The 15,771-nt window shown below is 38.8% G+C and overlaps 1 protein-coding gene across 2 annotated transcripts in view; it reads right to left on the bottom strand.

The window, feature by feature from the left end:
- The window catches only part of LOC129765639 (diacylglycerol lipase-beta-like), a 111,853-nt gene extending 102,215 nt beyond the window's left edge, over positions 1–9,638 (bottom strand). Inside the window, exon 1 of one of the 2 annotated variants that reach the window (XM_055766049.1) lies at positions 8,476–9,638. The gene's annotated coding sequence lies outside the window, so the exon portion shown is untranslated. The remainder of the gene's footprint in view (positions 1–8,475) is intronic. The other variant, XM_055766048.1, reaches the window with a different exon arrangement.
- Between the last annotated feature and the right edge of the window lie 6,133 nt (positions 9,639–15,771).

Genomic DNA, 15,771 nt, shown 5'->3' with positions numbered 1-15,771 from the left:
TATTATTTTGGATATTGTTTTAGAAAGCATTGAACTGTATTTCCTAAACTCTTTTTTGGAAGGTTTAATGGCCCTGAAAAGCGCCTTGTTTTATGGAATGGTTCCAATTTAGAAAACTTAGTATTCGTGGTTTTGAAAAAAACCATTTCGAACGCCCTCGATGCCGCCTTGTTCTGGATTTGCCACCAAAGCAGTTTGTATAAAGAACAAACTTTTTTCTTCTGCTACCTGATGCCGTTTTGCGATTGCGTTTGCCACTCGCCACTCGCTGCAACTGCCTGTTGTCTTGATGTCCACCGAACCGAATGTGTGCTGTGCCGAATGCTGGTTTTCTTATCGTCGCGAGCAGCTTTGCCAGCTAACTCGATCACTTCGGCGGCCGAAACTATATAACGCCGACTAGGTGGACTGGTGCACTGGTACTAACGCGCTCGGCCTAGCTACCCTTGCGGGGAACTCCAGATCAACACGGTTCGAGCGGGATTTTGCCTTTCCCTTCACTTTTCCTCCTTTACCATGTCAAGACATGGCTGCTTGGGTTGGTTTGTTGATGTGTTGTGATGCGAACCGATGTGGTGTACGGTTTGAATGAGAATGATCGTTACGGCAGCGGAGCGAGGATTTTTAAGCTGACTGGCTGGCTCGAGAATTACTCATGTGTGAGACTGCGACCAATGTTTCGTTCATTTTTTTTTTCTTTTTCCTTTCCAAACGTGTTTCATTCTACTTCGCTGCTGCTCTGGTTGCCCGTTTTGGTCGGTACGATTTGAGGAGCACAAAATGGACCAATCCAAAATGGGCACATAGTACATTTTGACAATGCTTGATATTTCACAATTATTCAATTATTTATCTCAAGAAAAATGAAATGTTATTCGTTATGATAGATGCGTAGATATATTTCCTATCAATTGATGCAAAAACCTTTGCGATCTATTGAGAAATGCTCGAGTTATAAGCGTTTCAAATCTTGCATTTTTTCCTACTTGTTCAGTGCCTAGATTTCCATTTCACCCCCTATATCTTCCGGTTAGACGTAGTCCTACGTCAAAAAATAGTTATCTCGATTTTTCATTCGGAACTTGCTAGGAAACGTTGATTTGTGCGATAATATACCCTATGCAAAATTTAGGCTGTCAAAAAAGTCCTGCGGTATTTTTTTTTAATATTCATTTGTTCAAAAAATTAGTTACAATCATCAAATATGCGCCGTTTTGTTCGATGACTTGTTCCCAACGAGATGCCAACTTCATAATACCCCTGTTATAGAAGCTCGCTTCCTTATTGGCAAAAAACTCGGATAGCCAATTTTCACAGGCCTCTTTTGTGGCTAATTTCTGACTACCTAGCTCGTTCGCCATGGACAAAAACAGGTGGAAGTCACTTGGTTCAAGGTCCGGACTATACGGCGGATGCAAAAGAACCTCCCATCCGAGCTCCCGGAGCTTCTGGCGCGTCACCAAAGAAGTGTGTGGCCTGGCGTTGTCCTGATGGAAGACAATGCGGCCTCTGTTTATCAAAGATTGCCTCTTCTTCATGAGTGCTACCTTCAAGCGGTCCAGTTGTTGGCAGTACAGGTCCGAATTGAGCGTTTGGCCATAGGGAAGCAGCTCATAATAGATTATTCCTTGACAATCCCACCAAACACACAGCAGAACCTTCCTGGCCGTTAATGAGGGCTTGGCCACCGTCTGAGCCGCTTCAGCGGGCTTCGACCACGACCGTTTGCGCTTCACGTTGTCGTAAGTGACCCACTTTTCATCGCCAGTCACCATCCGCGTCGCCAGTCACCAAACGGGTCGATTTTGTTGCGATTCAGCAGCGATTCACATGCGTCGATACGGTCAAAGATGTTTTTTTGCGTCAACGTGTGTGGCACCCATACATCGAGCTTCTTTGTGAATCCAAGGTTCTTCAAATGGTTAATAACGATTTGATGACTTATCCCCAGCTCTTGGCTAATTCAGCGATTTTGTCGCAATTTTCGACGACAGGCCTTCCGGAGCGTGGCGCATCTTCGACGACCTCTACACCAGAACGAAAACGTGGAAACCAACGTTGTGCGGTGGAAATGGAAACTGTATCGGGTCCATAAACTGCACAAATTTTATTGGCAGCTTGAGATGCATTTTTGCCTTTGTCATAGTAGTACTGTAAAATATGTCGGATTTTCTCTTTATTTTGCTCCATATTTGCGACACTATAACTCACGAACGACTTAACCTAACAAAACACTGTCAAGGACTATATGATAGCGCGCAAAAATACCTTGCCAACAAGCTATAGTATGACTCGATACAATGAATACAACCAGAACTACGCGCTTACAATGACACCTCGCGGAAATACCGCAGGACTTTTTTGACAGCCTAATATTAACTCATTCGGACTTCATTTACTGGTGCCGCAGACGTTTAAATTTGAGTTTTTTTAAAAACCTAAAAATTACCGAGAGATCGAGATTTTCAAAAAAAAATTTTTGCCAAATGTCTTAAAATTGCATTACTCGTCGAGATTTACAGTTATCTCAAAAGAATTTTTTGTCAAAAATCGATTTTTCAGGCAAAAAACGCCTTTTTTTTTGACAAAAAAAAATTCGAGATGACTGTAAATCTCGACGAGTAATGCAATTTTAAAACATTTGGCTTCAACTTTTTTTAAAAAAAAAATCGATTTTCCGTTATTTTTCATTTTTCAAAAAACTCAAATTTTAACGTTTGTGACACGAGTAAATGAAGTCCGAGTGAACTTAAATTTTGCATAGGGTATATTATTGTGCAGATCAACATTTCGTAGCAAGTTCCGAATGAAAAATCGAGATAACTATTTTTATTGGCATTGGCAGCCAAAACCATACTTCGTATTCCGAACAAAAAATAAGTCCCAGAGTGCCGATTTTTGACAAATTTTTTTTTTCGGGATGACACTAGATCTTAACTTTTCACGTCATTTTAAGACATTACGCATCAAAATTTTTTTTTCGAAAACCCCGATTTCCTGGGTGATTTTTCGATTTTCAAAAAACTTTGACCGCTTTGCGCCACTCTCCCTTAAGTTGATGTACGTTATGAGCTGATATTTGGCATAGGGTGTTTTTTCGAGGCGGTGAACATTTTTTATGGGGTAACTTTTTAAATTCGAGATGACTATTTTCATTGGCACCCTAGTACACATGTTGAAAATGGAATAATTTTTTGAATATTTTTTTTTCTGAAAGAACAATAAATTATCAGTATTTTAATACTAAAACATGATTTAAACCTTTAATCAATCCCGAAATAGAACTGATTTTGTGAATCAGGATTCTAAATGTATCAAGCTTTAATTTACAGTACGAAGGGAAACATCATGAGAAAGGCTGGCTTCGTCGTCTAGTCAAATTGGTTCATCAACCTTACCTAAACAGCAGCTTAATGAAGTAATATAAGCTGCGTTTCTGAGTTCTTTATTATGCTTCGATATAACGTACAATTTTGAAAGTGAAATGTACGTTATGTCGAAGTTACCCTGTAGTGTACTAAAAGATTAAAAATAACTAGACAAGTAGCAGTTAGCATTTATCACATCCATTCCCTCGTTGGTATTGATGGGACTAGAATAAAATCGTAAACGTTGACATAACAGTCTAGATGGCACATCTTACAAAAATTTACTTGACTATCACAGAACACCATCTTTCAACGGATACGTGTCAAATTTTGACAGCAATCGGTCGATTTGTTCGTGAGTTACAGCATCATTTTTGCAACTTTTGGTATTGTAAAAAAAATGGAAAAATCCGAATTTCGTGTGTAATTGCATGAAATGGGCCCCCAGCGACTATTTCCTGTTCACAGACCTGAAGAGAATGCTCGCTGGCAAGAAATATAAGACCGATGATGAAGTGATTACCGAAACTGAGGCCTATTTTGAGGAAAAACCGAAAGTACTACTATGTACTAAAAAATTGCATCGAAAAATTGCAAGATCGCTATAATCGCTGTATAGCCCTCGAAGGCAATTATGTTGAATAAAAAAATTGAATTTTGCAAAAAAAAAAACACAGTTCTACTGTGTTACCTTATAAGCTTTTTAGCCGAACTGTTATATAGCTATCTCACAACAAATTGATTGTGGTGGATATGTCCCAGTCTAGGTCGCCTTTTCTAATAAAATTTGTCTTTGACGCAGCAATTTTGCAAAATGAATGTGTCCGGCATCTTTCAAAACAAAACTTAAGACGGGAAAGAAGGACAATAACTGAAAATTCAGGTTTATGTACTCAATAAGTTTTGAAGATTTCCAAATAGGTTTTAAAAATTATCGAACTAAAAGGCTAGACTAAAATCACCTAGAAGGGCTTAAAATTTTTCTCATTTTTTTAATGCATACAATGCATTAAAAAAATGACAAATGACAACGTAGATTTTGTAGATAGATATTCGAGTAGCTTTCTGCAAGAGGCGCCATCTAGACGTCAACCTTATGCAATTTTCAGCCGAACTGTTATGTGTCCATCTTTCCCGACTTCCCCCTGAATATTGATGAAGATCCTAGTTGACATTGCATCTGTCGCATTACCATCAGACAAAAAAAAAGTTATACGAGGTTGTGTTCAAGACACGACCACTTTGTTGACGTAGAACTACGCTGTTAATTTGTTGAAGTCACTTGTTAATAACTTCGGATATTATTTTACACACACACTTACCTCCGCTTTGCACTCTTCTTAACAGAAGCCCTTTCTATTAATATTTCCGGTGTCGATTAGCTTAGCTGTAATAATTGATGGAGATAGTTTTGCTACTGTCATGCAAAACCAAATGACGCCCAAAATTCCTGAACAATTATTTTCGTGGTGAGCCGATGCTAACCTAGTTTGATGATTCCCCACACAATTGTGTAGTTCAGAACCTCAATGGCACGGCGTCAGTTTGATGTTATGATTGCAATGCTAGAGACATCAGCGTGTAAGTAATTTGATCGCGTTCACAGCTTACTCCGAAACGAAGACATGTGATGGCGCAAAACAAGGAGGAACAAGCGATGTTCATTGCTTCGTATATAGAACGATACTGAACGTTTGCCTTTCCTTTCTTTCCTTGTTGAATTAAAGAGACTTTAAACTTCTTTGGTTCATTCGTCTCTAGCCTTCAAAAAGGTCCTTGGAAAACTATACTCCTAATATTACTCCTCCACCCCAAGTGCTTTGAGGAAGGCACACGATCTATCGCCGTCCAGCTCGCCCAGCAACGGTGTTGTCCGGTCGGTGTCCCAATGAAGAATGAACGTTTGCCTCAGCGAGATCCACTGTTTATACTCTAGGCAAATATTCCCCTTCGTTCTTCTTCTTTCCCTTCGTTCACGGAGACTTTAAATCTCACGATTTCTCCTTCGTTGCTCGTCGATAAGTTGCTCGTTATTGACAGCTCTGTTCGGGAAAGCACACAAATTGACAGAACAAAAGTATAGGGAAATGAGATTGCTTCAAATTTTCATCAATTTAAAGCATATACAGACTATGGGATAGTAATGTATAGCATATCAAACAAATCTTAGAAAATTTCCGATTCGATTGGAATGCAAATCGTTAAAATCCGTTCGCAGCAAAAATAGTTATTAACGTTAACTTTATTTCATGAAAACGTGACCTGTTTTCTGGTTTGGCACCCTTAATGAAAGACGTAGTTCTACGTCAAAAAACACTGCCTGCACCATTTTATTCGTGTTAATAAAAAAAGTGTTGATTACAAGTGTTATGTTTCATACCAGCTCATACAGCTTTTTTTCAGTATTGTCGTCGAAATAGCAGATCATCCGTGAACAAAGTTTTTACATTTAGGGCCGTTTTTATTACCTGCCCCACTCCTTCTCCTCCACATAGCAATGTATGTTGCTGGCTTAGACAATGTTTGAACAGCTTTCCACAATCCTTCCAATGTATTTTGTCATTCTATATTAATTTTTTTTTTAATTTTAGGATGTAATATGCAATCTCAAATCCGGTCAGACTCGATTCTATATGATTCGATTATATACAATTTCGGACCGATTATATACAGTTAAAAAAAATAATTTTATATTTCAAATATGACTTATTTTAAGCGAAAAGGAAATATTTCAAAGTGGATTGGCTATTATGAGTACATTGGAGTAAAAATCGTGATTTTAGTAGATTCTAGTTGAAGATTCGCCAGGAATTGTTTAGAATGATATTGCAGCGATAGGAGTTGGATGTCCAAGAACAAATTGAAACATTCAAGTTTGTTATGTATTTTTTGAATGAAACTAAGAATAACACCTCAAAAACCACTAACTTTTGAGTATTTCACTACGAAAATTTTACTTAAAATCACTAATTTGGAAGTTGCACAACTGTATCATGTATTAAATTTTCTCATCTTTCAAACGGAAGCAACAGAATTGTCCTACATAGCGTAATTTTTGAATTTGAGCCAGTTGAGGCCAATCAGAGTAAGAAACACAGAGAAAGTTCAATAACTCTGCCATTTTTTGAGATTCGTACATATGCATAATAGGATTTTTTGCTTCATATATGATCCTCTATTACCTCCTGAACGAATTCGGATTTTTTTTTGTGAAAAATGAATGTAAAAAAATATATATTCCTTTAGAAGGATCGCACGAAACAAAATAACAAGTGAGTCAAAATAGATTGAATCTGCGTGTATGTATGATTTTATTTTCCCTTGTACTTTTTCCTTGTCAGCATTCAAGTGCACATGAAATCCACCTTCCCGCTCATCAATAACTTGCGTTAATATGGTCTTTTGCGTTGGCTTAGATCGTTTCATACTAGAAACAAAAAAATGTCATTGCAATAGTGCACAGGAAACAACTCGATTTCAACTATTTTTTACTGCCGCGATCGAGCCTCAATGATTTTACAGAAACATTCGCTGGCTCAAGCAAAAGTTTCCAATTTGATTCACCATCATTCCGAGAGGCAAATGAGGGAATGCAAAAATTTCTGAGAATAGAAGAGCGGAATCGAGACAGTATTTCTCCGTTCTAATCGAGAATGAACTTTGCGAAGAGGATAGGTGAATGTTTTCTGTCTCAAATAAAGTGAGGCATAAACGGAGAATAGAAGGGTGAGTTTTATCTGTGAATGAGTGTTGTTGAACGAATTTCGATGCGATTTTGCCCATACCTGCATATTACCCGCATCCTAAAAAATGTTGTATACTTCGGTCTGTTTTAATTTCAGTAAAAAACATTGAAAATCCCTTTTTTGTAAGATATTTGGTCAATTAGATAGAAAATCAGTATATTGAATTGCAAGAAACTACATCAAAGTTTTGGTAAAAATGAGTTTCCAAAGATATAATTGAAGTTCTTCTTAACATGTCCGTTTTACCCCCTCCTCCCCTACTTTATATCATGGGTACGTTATATCGAAGTTTCCCTGTATTAATAATTTTCGTACCTAGAAATGCAGGAGGGCAGTTTCTTTCTAACATACTCTTATATCTTTGAAATAATTTTTTTTCAGTGCGATGATAAAACGAAAATGAATTCACACGATGAAAATTTTTTGTACTTAATTTTAATAGCGCCAACTTATAATCTATATATATAAAAATGGAGTGATGTCTGTCTGTCTGTCTGATTCTTATAGACTCGGAAACTACTGAACCGATCGACATGAAAATTGGTATGTAGGGGTTTTTGGGGCCGGGGAAGGTTTTCGTGATATTTTGAGACCCCTCCCCCTCTCTAAGGGGGGCTGCCATACAAATGAAACACAAATTTCTGCATTACTCGGAAATTAACCAAGCAAACGAAACCAAAGTTGGCATGTGAAAGTTTTAGGGTGCAATAAATGTTTCTATGATGGTTAGACAGTCCTTCCCCCACTCAAAGGGGGGGCTGCCATACAAATGAAACACAAATTTCTGCATTACTCGAGAATTAAATAAGCAAATGAAACCAAATTTGGCATGTGGAGGTTTTAGGATGCAATAAATGTTTCTATGGTGTTAAGATACTCCTTCCCCCTCTCTTAGAGGGGGCTGCCGTACAAATGAAACACAAATTTTTGCATTACCCGAGAATTAATCAAGCAAATTAAACCAAATTAGGCATATGGAAACTTTAGGGTGCAATGAATGTTTCTATGGTGGTTAGATACCCCTCCCCCCTCTCTTAGGGGTGGCTGCCATACAAATAAAACACAAATTTCTGCATTACTCGAGAATTAATCAAGTAAATGGGCGGGACGCCGGATTAGCTAGTTTCCTATAAAACGAACCCTCTTGAGGGTTCTTATTCTAAGCGTATGCCAGACTTTCAATAACTTTACCGGTGCAGAAGTGAAGTGGTGTGGGGGAAGCTCTTCCCAATTACAACCCCGGAAGAGTCAGAGTGGCGATAAGTCGCTACTCGAATACGTTTCATTGCATTATTTCACGCGGCCCAATGGAATGATGTTTACATTACCGTAAGAAGTGCTTTTTGCCATACATTACGTACAGTGAGATGAATCCGTGTGTCGACCTTCAGCACGTTTTAAGTCGAATCAAGTAACGAACGTCAGACCACCTTCAAAAACGTGTATGCGCACTACTTTATGTAATCGTAACCACCGAACACCACTTGCACTACCAAACAGCAAACATTTGCCATCGTACGTTTTTATTTCACCTTCCCTCTCATTATATTACCTTTAATATTAGATTTCATTACATTTCACTTACTCCTTTTTCGATCTATTCGCTTGCGAAAGCACAGAATTGAACCTCCCCGGACTGCCACTGCCGCTCCACTATTATACACCCTTTTCCGAGGCGTTCGCAAACCACTCGATGTGAAGAAGGGGAGGAAACGAGTTTCGCTTCGAATGTTTGTTTTGTGAAGCACAAATTTTACACTATTTCACTCTTCTCGCTTGTGCTTCCCATCATATTCCGCCTTAGGTGCTGATGTTTGCACTCTCTTCGCGATACTGATGTATCCACCGAATTCTGCAGCGCGACACTAACGTCACTATCGCCAATCACTCAGTATCAAAACTCAATCAAAGCATCGACGATCCAAACGCAGGAATGCCACAAATCGCCAACCCGACTGAAATCGACAAAATGTTAAGCCACTAGACTAAACACTGGGATTGTGTTCAGTTAACACTACACTTCGATCGCTATCCATTCAAGTGTGATTCATACGAATATTCTCGGTTTTGTTTTGATCACTTGTTTCGTATTTTGGTTTTGCATCGTTTGACAAATTTCTCCACAGGTATCAGCGAATGAAAGTCTGTCGTTTGAGCGGTGCTTTCCAGACAGCAGACGACACGTTAACGATAGCTCGTTCCAAATGTCTACGGTTATCTGCCAAGAACAAACCGAAACCCGCTCACGCACCGAACTTGTCTTCTCCTCCGTTACAATTCTATTCGTGAAAGTATCCACCGGGATTGGGACCACTAAACTGCACAGCTGTTTTCGGCAAACAGAAAATAAATTAACCACATCCGTAACGCACAGATGACGCTTCGCGTGGAAGATTATGCAAAATTAAAACCGCCACCCCGCGCCAAACTGCTCAGAAGCCTCACGAACAAGTTTGGAAAACGGATTCGATAGTAGCGGACGGAAACACGTGTAAACTCGCCGAGATGACTTTCGCGACTGAATCCCAACCACTGGAGGCGAGACTGGAGCTTCGATAATTCCTACCCAAGCTGAACGGTGAGGCCGGAGACGGATCCAATACAAACAGAAGTGGCGGCGATGTGTGGGACAACCGCAAATACAAACACTATGCGAAGTGCAACCGAAAGCTCGCGCTGTTCGTGCAAACTTTGGCGCGCAGCTTTCGTATGCTTCACTCCGATGGAGGCAGAATGAACACACATCAACATAAAAGCACATTATGGACCGTCGCAACAGAAGCAGAAGTGGGTGAAGCGAGGCGTGAAAACGAACGGAGTGAGCGACAACTTGCGTGCAATGTGTTTTCTAATCACTTAAGCCTGCGCTACACGATGTTACGAACACCCTCGAATGCTGGACGCTCGATGATTCGACGCATCGTGTAGTCGACTGACGAGCTACGAACCTCCATTGTCGAGTGTCGAATACTCGCGTTGGAAGGTAATCCGTTCGTTGTGGATTACCTTCCAACGCGAGTGGCACGAGTCAAAGGATTTTTGTCATTCGTTGATTCGGCACACGATGACATTCGATACACCGCTACACAATTCGTCCGAATATATCTTTGACAGATTGGTTTGCTTACAAGTTTTAGATGAAGGAACTATGAAATTGATTCATAAAATTCAAAATATTCGGCAAAATATTGCAGTTTAATAATGTTGATTTCAAGCATTTTTAATTTACAGCCCGATATCAGTACAATTGCTACGGCAGCAATTTAAATACTCGCATCGTCATCCAGTTTCCTAATGTTTGTGATGGTAAATAAAAACAAAAAACATTCGATCCAAATACTCGCCGATTGTTTGGACCGATTGCATTGAATCGAACATTCACTTCACCGTGTAGCAGCACATTCGTCACAACATTTGTCGATTCATCGAGCCAAATGTTTGAGTCCAACATTCGAGTGAAACGTTGGACGAATCGTGTAGCGCCCGCATTACGGGTACTGTCAGTGGGGGTGACTTTAGAACCAGCAATAAGTTTTTTGTTGTAGATTGTACAGGGTCTTTCAGGTTAAATCTCACGCAAAAAAATCGAATAGCTCCTTATAAAATTTTTTTTTCGTTCCGTCGATAGTTATACTGCATTCGCCACTTCAGAACGATAATATTCGGCTACTCGTTCAGTCTGATCGGATGGTTTTTAGTGTCAAGATGTACAATTTACAAGAACGTGTGTTTTTAGTGAAATCGTATTACTCGAGCAATCGAAGCCTTAATGAAACTTTGTTCTCTTATGGTAAGAATTTCAACATTTCTCGTCGTCGATTACTTTCTCTGGGGGTATGTGAAGGACCGTTGCTATGTAATAAGCCACAACATTTGCAAGAACTTAAAGAAGCAATAACTTGAATTTTCAACAGCATCAAAGTGGTAATGTCATCCCAGCTGGCGTCGTTGGGATTTTCTGAGGCGAAAAATCTCTGGTTACGTCTTCCTTCGGAAGGGAAGTAAAAGAAGTTGGCCCGGCTCATGAGTTGTTGAGTCTGATGGGTAGGAACAGGTGGAGTCGCCTCCCTGATGTCGGTGATTAGCCCTAAAGTGGCGGAAATATGCCGATGTAAAAACAAACGAAGATAAAAAAAAGTGGTAATGTTAGAGTTGTGCATGAAGAATTTTGTTCACCGTTCAAAACGCGTTACTGAAAAAAAGGTGGTGGTTGATGAACCAGCCTTTGGTTGAAAATCTCTTTAATAAAGAAAGAAAAAAAAACAAAAATGGTGGTCACATCGAAAATGTCCTAAAATAAGCTTAATTTTCGTTTTTTCTAAAATAAAAATCGCTTCACTTTTGTAGAAGTTATTAAAATTTGTTGCGCGAGTGTTTAATCTGAAAGACCCTGTATATTATCAATCGTAGGGTCAGGAGTAGGAGCGATTCCACGCCAAATCAGCCGGCCGCTGGCACAACTTTCTTTGGTTTTTTTAAACCTTGTACAGGGCGGACTCAATTATATACAGTCTCCGATTTCCTTTCGCTGTATATAATCGAGTCAAAAAAAATTAGAGGTGATGAACGAGTTCAAAGCCTCTTGAAAACAAACAAGTGAAGTAAAGAGTAAAAAAATATATAGGAGGTTGTGTTCAAGACACGACCGCATTGTTGACGTAGAACTACGCTGTAGTTTAATTCAATTGCGGATATTATTTTACAATGCTACGAAAATTTTGAAATAACCATTCTACCAGTTTGGGCGCTCTGAATTTTTTTTAATTGTAGAATCATTCGACGATAACTGTTTGATGATTCATTCTTGTGCTCGCAGAACAATACATGCTCGAGACAAACGCAGCTGTCATCCTTAGTGGAGAAAGTTTTGCTACCGGCAAGCGAAACCAAATCACATACAAAATTCAAGAACGACATTTACTTTCTTGGTGACTAAATAAGCGAAATAAACTCTATCTGCACGCGAACCCAAATACATTAATGACTTATTATAACTTATTGAATAACTTTTTTGGTTAACACCTGCTTCACTATAGCGTCAATTTAATGCAAGGCTGAATATTTGCCTCAGCAGAGATTCATCACTAATACCCTAGCGTAAATAATTCCCTCTCGCTGTCTCCTCTCCTTGTTTATATTTATCATTACAAATGGGGTTTCGGCGTAGCGAAGATGCACTATTTTTGGCTTGAAGCAACTAGATATACACACACTTATCTCTGTTTTGCGCTCTTCTCAACAGAAGCCTTTTCTTATTGCCAGTCCAGATTAGCTTAGCTGTCAGCCTTTGGGGAGAGAGTTTTCCTACCGTCATGCGAGACCAAATCAGTTACAAAATTCCAGAACATTTATTTTCTGGGTGAGCTGACGATAGCCTAGCTTGATGATTCTCCACACAATTGTGTAGCTCAAAACATTAATGCAATGGCGTCAGTTTGATGCAATGATTGCAATACCAGAGACATCAGCAAGTGAGTAAGTTGATCGCGTCCACAGCTCAGTCCGAAGCGAAGACATGTGATGGCACAAAACAAGGAAGGACAAACGAAGTTTGCCTTTCCTTCCTTTCCTTGTTAAATTAAATAGACTTTAATCTTCTTCAGTCTCTAGCCTTCCAAAAGGCCCTTGGAAAACTCTACTCTTTCCTCATATTACTCCTTCACCCCATTGCCTTCAGAAAACCATTCGATTCCTCGCCGTCCAGCTCGTCCAGCAAACGGTGTTGTGCAGTCGGTGTCCTCACGAAGAATCAAGTTTGCCACAGCAAGATCCACTGTTTATACTCTAGGCAAATATTCCCCTTGGTTCTTCTTCTTTTCCTTTGTTCACGGAGACTTTACATCTTACGATTTCCCCTTCGTTGCTCAACGATAAGTTGCTCGTTATTCACAGCTCTGTTCGGGAAAGCACACAGATGGATAGAACAAATGTATGAGGAAATGGGAATGCTTCCAATTTTCATCAATTTAATCCATAGACAGACTATGGGATTTGATGTATAGCATATAAAACGAATCTTAGGGAATTTCCTATTCTTTTGGTATGTAAATCGCCAGAATCCGTTCACGGCAAAAATAATTATTAACGTTAACTTTATTTCGTAAAAACGTGACCTGTTTTCTGATTTGACACCCTTAAGGGGGTATTCTAGTCTAGAAATCTGAAAAAATCGAAATTTTTTTTTTACCATATTTCTGTAGTTTAGGCATTCAAGAATATACTCTAGAAAGGACTTATCGGAAATCCTATTATTTACCTAGTTAGAGCCATCTTAGTGATGTGGTATCTAACCTGTTACGGCCATCACAATGAACTTCGAACGCGTTTCTCTCGGAACTAGTTTTTTTCTAACTGGCGTACACGATATCTCAAGTTCTACTGAACCGATTTATGTCAAATTTATATGAAAATAATCTGCATACATCTCTCTATCGCATGAACCAATAAAAAATTATAACTTTTTAATTTTACTATTTTTAAAAAATCGGTAAACGCAAAAAAAAAAACGTTTTAAACAGCATTTTTGTTTTCAAACGGCCGCCATTTTGTTAAAACCCATGTTTTTGACTTGTCCGAGGTTCATGCCATAGCAACATCTTTACTGATTCAGAATCTGTTCGATTTTTTTGTTTCAGATAACCAGAAGGACTGGAATCGTGTACGCCATGGCACAACTTTTTTTTGAACACCCTCACTTCACCAGCATGTAACTATTCTAATTGTGAATATTTTTTTTCCGTCCTATTTTTGTTTTATTGTTGAAAGATAGATAAACGAATAATGATATAATGGATAGTAAAAATATTCTTTGTTTTATTTTTACGGAGTTCGAAAAAACGTCCGAAATTCGTATCTCTACACTAGAATACCCCCTTAATGAAAGACGTAGTTCTACGTCAAAAAATCGCACTGGCTTGGGCTAGTACCGAATCATGCATTTTGCAACACATCCTATACAACGCTACCAACGGATGACGCACAAAATGAGCGGCCCTTTCATCTGTCATCGTCTCAGCTACCTCGGCATTGGCCGAAACACCAAGCATTCGATATTGGTCCGTCTACGAGGTAAGTCCTTCATGTGTGCTTCGGGGGCGATGCTCTTTTGCTCTATCGTAATGGATTCCACAGGAACAATCCCTAATAATTCACTCATTAACTAGAATGTCAAGCAAGTTACGGCTATGACAACCCATTTAGAGCATGGCTTGGTTGTCCATTTGTCAACGTCATTAGTGTTCATACCTTAAGCCTGGTTTAGAGTTCCCGTGAACGTGAACTTGAACAGATGGTGGACGATCATTTCACGGTGAGCTACATTGCGAACAAACAACTCAAAAAATCGAGATAAATAGAATGATTTTGTTCACGTTCACGTTCATATTAAAAGTTCGGCAGTAAACGTGGAGTAAATAAACATCGATGTTCAATAAAGTTATTCGGATAAATTATACAGTTGTTCACGAATCAACCCGAAGCAACGAAGTTTTTTAACCCGCGCAGAGATCCGATTGAATGAAATTGCATCCATATCAAAATTTTCATTCAAAACTTGAAAATTGCTAAACATATCCTTTTACAGTTCGCAGTGAAATAATTTTCAGAACGCCTTGGGACATTCGAACGTGAACATGAACGGGGAAATATTTTGACGTCTATATTCACCACTGTTTTCACGTTCACGTTCACCGAAGTCGGTGAACTATGGTGAGTTCACCAACATCTCGATTCCACGGTGGAAATTCAGAATCGTTGTGGAATATTGAACTAATCCACTTTTATCGATATAAATTGTGTTTAAACATGTTTTTCAACTAGAAAATGACCCTTCCTATTGTTTCAAGATGTTTTCCTCGCGTTTTATATATGAACTGATGAATTATTAACAAAAAAGTGTTTGTCCGCGTTCACGTTCACGGGAACTCTAAACTTACCTTTAGAAGGAGTTGTTTTCGGCAACTCATTTTTGTACAGAGCCACACACGGATGACTATGAAAAATCTTCGAACGCTTGTAACAGATGAAGTGTGAGGAAGCGAAGAAGTAGTTTCCTCATCGATGTCGACCGCGAGTCACTGCATTTGTCTTCCTCGAAGAACTGTCAACCACTTTTGAGACGTTCATAACCAACAAACTGTTCTCTTTGGAGTGGAATCTTAAGATACTTATCATAACATTTTCCAGATTCTTTCATTGAATTTGAACGCAAAATTCAATGTCAACTCATTATTGGAACCTCATTTTTTGTTATGTAAGTTATACACGTGAACGAAGAATAATGAGAATGACAGAGAATTTTCGCTGATACCTCGATCCAGCATGACTAACCATGGAAGTATATGGCTGGCTGACGTAATTCATTTCAATAAATTCATACGTATACATAATTCGTTGAACATTGTAATTGTATTTATTCGAACTCGTTTAATTATTTTAACATCTATTATTACGGTTATCTTAGTATCGCTACTTCGACATTGGACCCATAACACAACAACGTTGTGCACTGTTTTGTCGTTCCATTCTTTGAACAAACGCAAATGTTACATCGCTCCATGAAGATATCTAATGGAAAACATATTATCTATCCACCGTTTTGAGCTACACATTAAAGTAAACTTATTTAACAGTAATTCAAATGTATCGTTTTATTGAAT

This window comes from Toxorhynchites rutilus, chromosome 2 (assembly GCF_029784135.1).
Source record: "Toxorhynchites rutilus septentrionalis strain SRP chromosome 2, ASM2978413v1, whole genome shotgun sequence".
Taxonomy (NCBI): domain Eukaryota; kingdom Metazoa; phylum Arthropoda; class Insecta; order Diptera; family Culicidae; genus Toxorhynchites; species Toxorhynchites rutilus.
Note: the sequence above shows the minus strand (reverse complement) of the source record. Positions and strands in the feature narration are given on the sequence as shown.